Source organism: Lactuca saligna, chromosome 9 (assembly GCF_052625555.1).
Source record: "Lactuca saligna cultivar CGN05327 chromosome 9, ASM5262555v1, whole genome shotgun sequence".
Classification (NCBI taxonomy): domain Eukaryota; kingdom Viridiplantae; phylum Streptophyta; class Magnoliopsida; order Asterales; family Asteraceae; genus Lactuca; species Lactuca saligna.
This window is the reverse complement of record NC_136425.1, coordinates 61,969,290-61,975,456: the sequence shown is the minus strand read 5'-3', so window position 1 is coordinate 61,975,456 and position 6,167 is coordinate 61,969,290.

Genomic DNA, 6,167 nt, shown 5'->3' with positions numbered 1-6,167 from the left:
ATGCACTTTATGAGATATTATTGCATGCTAGAGACAGGCTAGGTATTTCATATGTTAGGACTAGAGTGGCCTGATTTGTGATGACTTAGTCTAGGACTCGTTGTTATATGTGTTATGCTTTTGAGTATGTGATGAGTGAGAGTATCCAGTTAGAACCCATGAGGGGGTAGAGTTACAGAGTTTAGTGGTACTTTCGAGGATGAGCCGAGAAGGTGGAGTTATCACAGAGAGGGAGTCCTATGTATTCTTCGATGCTCGAATGTTGCTTGCTTTGTGCTTTGTGGAACACTCGATGATGGGAGTCAGCTACCAAGTGAATATGACGATATTCAGGAGGTAGATGGCTGGCATCATTAGGAGCTCTTCAGCAGCTGATAGCAAAGAAGGGGGAAGACAACGGAAGAGCCTAGGGAGTAACCCTAGCCAGATGAGTGCGCTTGCAGAGTAGAGAATTTTGCTGGGGAGTGAGCATGCGCGATGGGATTAGTGAAAGGGCAGGTCGAGCAGCTACTTAGAGGCTCTGGGATGGTCCGTGTGGAAAGTATGGGTAGATGTGGAAGGTAGTATGGGCCCGTACTACTGAAAGCAGAGGACCCATACTTGATACAGGGAGCATTCTGAAGGTTCTAAGGAGCGGATTGAGGAGTGATGTTATGGTTCGAGTACCATACATCAGAGCATATTGAGGAAGTGATGTTATGGTTCGAGTACCATACATCAGAGTAGATTGAGGAGTCATGTTATGGTTCGGGTACCATACATCAGAGCAGATTGAGGAGTATGTTATGGTTCGAGTACCATACATCAGAGCAGATTGAGGAGTGATGTTATGGTTCGGGTACCATACATCAGAGCAGATTGAGGAGTGATGTTATGGTTTGGGTACCATACATCAGAGCAGATTGAGGAGTGATGTTATGGTCCGGGTACCATACATCGGAGCGGATGGAGGAGTGATGTTATGGTTCGAGTACCATACATCGGAGCGGATTGAGGAGTGATGTTATGGTCCGGGTACCATACATCGGAGTGGATTGGGGAGTGATGTTATGGTTAGGGTACCATACACCGGGGCATATTGAGAAGAGATGTCATGAAATGAGTACCATGGGTCGTAGTGAAGGATGTTTGTGGTTCTCCGGTTATTCGGTCATGAGTAAGTTCGATGAGGCGTCCCTTGAGAGGGAGATCGAGAGTCCCTCAGAGTATTTTGGTAAGGAGTCAGTGAGAAGGGAGAATTTCGATCTGAGTTGGGCGATCAGTCGATAAAGGAGATGTCACCTCCTATGATCTGGGAGGTACTGATTATGCTCGTGTGAAATATGAGAAGCATGATGTTTTGGTTTTGGGTTTAGGGGTAAACCCTACAGGTCGTCATTGATGATGACTTCCCACCAGAGTATCAGGTAGCATGTGTGCCGCGAGGCAGTGATTTATCATGAGCAGATAGTCAGTTGGGACTAAGATGTGTGAGGACCACACTACACCTATTTGAGCATAGTAGGAGGTATTGTAGTGGTATCAGTGGGGAGTTCAGTCGAGTTCAGTGGTGCAGAGAGTTTTCTATCCATGGGGTGTTGAATCTAGGAGTGAGTACCTGTTCTTGGGATGAACACGGTGTTGGAGTGTTGGTTGATGAGTTGAGGTGAGGTGTACAATGATTTTATGGATCAGTCTATGAGCCAGGGATGTTATCGAGCAGTTGAGTTGTTTGGTACTAAATTGGTACGAGATTTGGAATGACTAGAGGCAGTCGTGATGAGAAGTTCTTGAGGAGTTCACCAGAGGTTCAGAGTATATGAGGTCGATTCATTTCCTTAAGGGGGGATTATCGGGCGTTGTGTAGCACCTTCCGGGGGCCGGTGCGATTTTGCTGGAGAATATAGTTATGGGTTAATTGCGTGCTATTTGATGATGGTTCGAACCCTAAGTGGGGGAGAACCGGGTGCCGTATGTAAGAAAGCAGATATTTGTCAAGAGCAGTTATAAGTGGAGTATAGAGATATGCGGTAAGAAATCATGAGACCAGAGATGTCGGTGATCGAGGAAAGGGGTCAGAGTGAGTTAAGGCGGGAAGTACTTGTTGAGAAGGATGAATGTCTCCACGACAGGTGTTTATTAGTCAGGAATCTGGTATTGGTCAGTGTTGGGGCAAGTAGATAAAGAATGATTGGGCAGCCAACTCCCGGGTCGGTATGCGTATCCTTGTTTGGATTTTGAGCGGCGGGAAAAAGGGTTTCGGAGAATTATCAGCGTATTTCGTAGCGTTAGCGTTTCTTCGTATTGCAATTGAGAAATTGAATACACCGAAGTTGCAACTTGGGAAAAATGAAGATCTAGTTATAGGGTTCAGAGGGAATGCATTATTGCATCTATATGGTGCTTGGGGCAGGAGATCTGTGGTTGTGGCGGGATCTTGTGATGTTCGGTGGGGGTGTTCCGAGGTATCCGGGTATTGATATCTTTATTTCGAAGTTATTCGTGAATCTTGAGTTCAGACGACTTGTGGTATATCAGGTATCTGTGGATCTAGTAAGAGCCCTTTGAGTATGGGCATCCAGGGAGATTACTTGGGAGAGTGGATCTTCGCAAGGGTGGGCATCTGTTATGATGATTGCCTCCAGATTCTGTGATGAATATTCGAGACGAGTATGGGTAGCCGCTTATGATAGTCTGTGGAGCACGAGCTAGTGGAGTCAGAGGGTGTTGTGATACTGCGGGGAGCCGTAGTACTCACTAGTCAGAGGGTGTTGTGATACTGCGGGGAGCCGTAGTACTCACTAGTCAGAGGGTGTTGTGATATTGCGGGGAGCCATAGTACTCACTAGTCAGAGGGTGTTGTAATACTGTGGGGAGTCGTAGTACTCACTAGTCAGAGGGTGTTGTGATACTGCGGAGAGCCGTAGTACTCACTAGTCAAAGGGTGCTGTGATACCGCGGGGAGCCGTAGTGCTCACTAGATGGCAAGAGAGTGTGATGATGGAATGTTCTCCGATCAGTGTATGATGTGGATGAGTTTTGGGCTTGAGTAGCCCTAGTATTGAGTTTTTGGAGCCTGGATGTTGGACCGGGGGCGAGACTGGGGTCCCCGTCTCTGTCAGGGAATGTGGTGAGATGCGCAAGGGATATGCGCAACAGAAACCAGAGATCAGAGTGGAGACGATCCTCGGTTGGATTGTACCTTCTTGCATAAGGAAAAGAGAATTCCGTGACTTGCGTGTCACGGGGCCGGGATAGTGGTCACGGGGAGGAAGTTAGTGGGATTATTGGATCATGATTTGGGTGACCTTTGGAGGCTCAGCTGTGGAGTCAAAAACTGACTTGGTGACCAGTCTCGAAGAGGGATATGAGATGAGCTAGAGCCTATCATGATGATGTCTGAGGACACCTCAGAGGGAGTGAACGATTCAGACGCTCAAAGACATGCTTCGGGCATGTGTATTAGAATTCGGAGGGTGTTGCAGCACGTGTGTACCCTTGGTTGAGTTATCCTATTTCAATAGCCATCATTAGTGCATTGGTATGCCACCCTTTGTGCTGTTTTATGGGAGGAAGTGTCGGACCCTCATTTGCTGAGGAAAGTGTCGATTCTCGGAAGTGGAAGTTGTAGTGAGAATGGATGATTTGGAGTCTGATGGTCGAACATTGTGTCTGTGACAGTGGTATGGAATGACATCATGATGGGATGTCTACTGAGGATGCGGAAGGGATTCCGCGGGTGTAGAGCCAAGAGTCTCAGGAGGGATGTAGGGATGGAGTCTGGGACTCCCAGCTTGATTCTGATCAAGGGTCGTGTACGTAGTGGTGGTGTCTCCTGGGGATGTTAGAGATGTCGTCAGTGCGACGGGTTCTCCTAACCCGAGAGTGCGAAGGTTGGTGCGGCTTGGGTGCTTTATTGCAAGAAGAGGACTCATGAGAGTTGCTCTGGGATTGAAGAGTGGGCCTTTCGGTCGTCACGGATTGGATAGGATGGGATTCAGATCGGGGATTCGATGGTTCATGGCTTCTAACCCTTATGGGTCAAGTGATTGTTGAGATTTGGGTTAGTGATGCTTCATGGGTAATTCTCGGATCGTTGAGTGTGGTTATCAGAGGGTACATCCGGTGCCTGGTTCGAGTCAGTGGTCAGGACACCGTAAGGAAAGGGAAAGTGTGTTCGAGTTCCGATGGGTATGCCTTGTGAGATCTGGTCCGATTAAGGCCAGGTGGCACGTTGTGGGAGTATTTCTGGAGTTGAGTTGCTGAAGACTTCGAGGGCGAAGCCTAATTTAAGTGGGGGAGAATTGTAACGTCCAGAAATATCAAGAGTAGAGTTGAAGGGCTAAAAGAGTAAATTGGGAAAGAGTGTCTCGGCGAGTCCATGTGCGGACTCGACAAGTAGAGTCGCGACTTGGTCGCGTGTTAAGTGGCCAACTCGGCGAGTAAGGGTAATGGACTCGGCCTCTTTATCACCTTATATAAGCCTCTTTATCACCCCTTGAGCCCCAGAAAACCCTAAATCACGAAGAAGCACCATTGTTGGATGGATTGGAGCTTGGAGAATGTATTTGTGAAGGAATTTTGGGAGATTGAAGGCTTGGAGCAAGGGGCTTTATTTGAATTTGAGTCTCATTTCAATTAGGGCATTCCTTTGAGGTAATATCTCGTTTTTTGAGCTGCTATTTCTTAGATGCATCATTTTGGGGATGTTGGAGATCACATCTTTGGATGTATTGGAGTTTAGAGGTTAGATCTGAGGTTGCTACCTCAGATCTGGAAGGGAGAAGGTCTAGAGTGCATGAAAGCCCCTATTTGTGAGTGGTTGATGGAGTCATCTTGTCCCAAATCCTAGCCCAATGTGCAAACGGCTTAGATCTCTTTGGATTCACGTAAAGTTTGCCACTTTACGTGATGGACGGGTTGTAGGAGGCTAGATCTACGTTTTGGATCAATTGCATGGCCTGGAGTGCTTCTGAATGGATTCAGAACGGTGGTACTCGGCGAGTCACATGGGTCGACTCGACGAGTTGGTTGCAGATGGCCTGGAACTCGATGAGTTGGAAGAACAACTCGGCGAGTAGGTTGAAGATAGCCTTGGACTCGACGAGTCCATTTGGACTCGGTGAGTCTTGTCGAAGAGTCCCAAATATTCTCTGGTAGAGTCGAGAATCGGTGAGTCGAGTGCGAGTGGACTCAGAGTTGTTGGACTCGGCGAGTCTCGGGGTGACTCGGCGAGTTAGGTCGCAGATTGAATGAAGTTCTGATTATGGGAACTCGACGAGTCACAGAGTTGACTCGGTGAGTAGGGTCAGTCGGGGGTTGACTTAGACTGAGGACTTTGATTTCGACCAAGGGTTGGTCGTTGACTTTTAGGGTTTGGTCAGCGATGTGGCCTTTGGGCCAAGAGAGAGTTAAAATAGTCTTTTACCCATAAGAGGGTGTTATGAGAGGATTTATTCTAGTCTCGAGAGTTATATTCATGAGAATATTTGCCTTACGTGTTAGGCGGTGGCGAGTTCGAGATTCAAGTGTGGGGATATCTGCTTTCTGCTTGCCAGGTGAGTCTTCTCACTATACTTTACCTTGAGTAGGTAACCAGAGTTATGTGTTTAGAGTAATTGTATGCTATATGTACGTGATGTGTTGTACTGCATTATTTCTATGTGATTTATGTTGTGCATGTTTATAGAGTTGGAACCGGAAGGTTCCCAGAGTTAGAACCTGAGGGTTCACGGAGTTTGGGTGCACGGACCCATAGAGTTATAGCCTCGAGTGGCTAATATGTGTTATGTGTGGTATTTTGGGGAACTCACTAAGCTTCATGCTTACAATGTTTTGTTTGATGTTTTCAGGTTTCTTTTAGTATCACGGGACGGCACCGGCTTGATTGTACACACCAGAGAAAGAGTCATATTTTGGAGGATCCTGATTTTCTATGCAAGTGAAAATGGAGTTATGTTTTGTAAATCGACTGGGAATAAGATTTTAAACAAATGTTTCTAAGAATAAAATGATTATTTTAAATGAAAAATTTTGTCTTGAAATTCACGGTGTTACAAATTAGCTGACGGAGTCTAAACGAAAGTTGTAGATCTTGATTTTACCTACGCGTGGATATAAATAACATCGAAAATGGAGCTCGTTTTCAAAAGTTACGGGGTTTAGAAGTTGGTAGGGTGCTGTGCGAA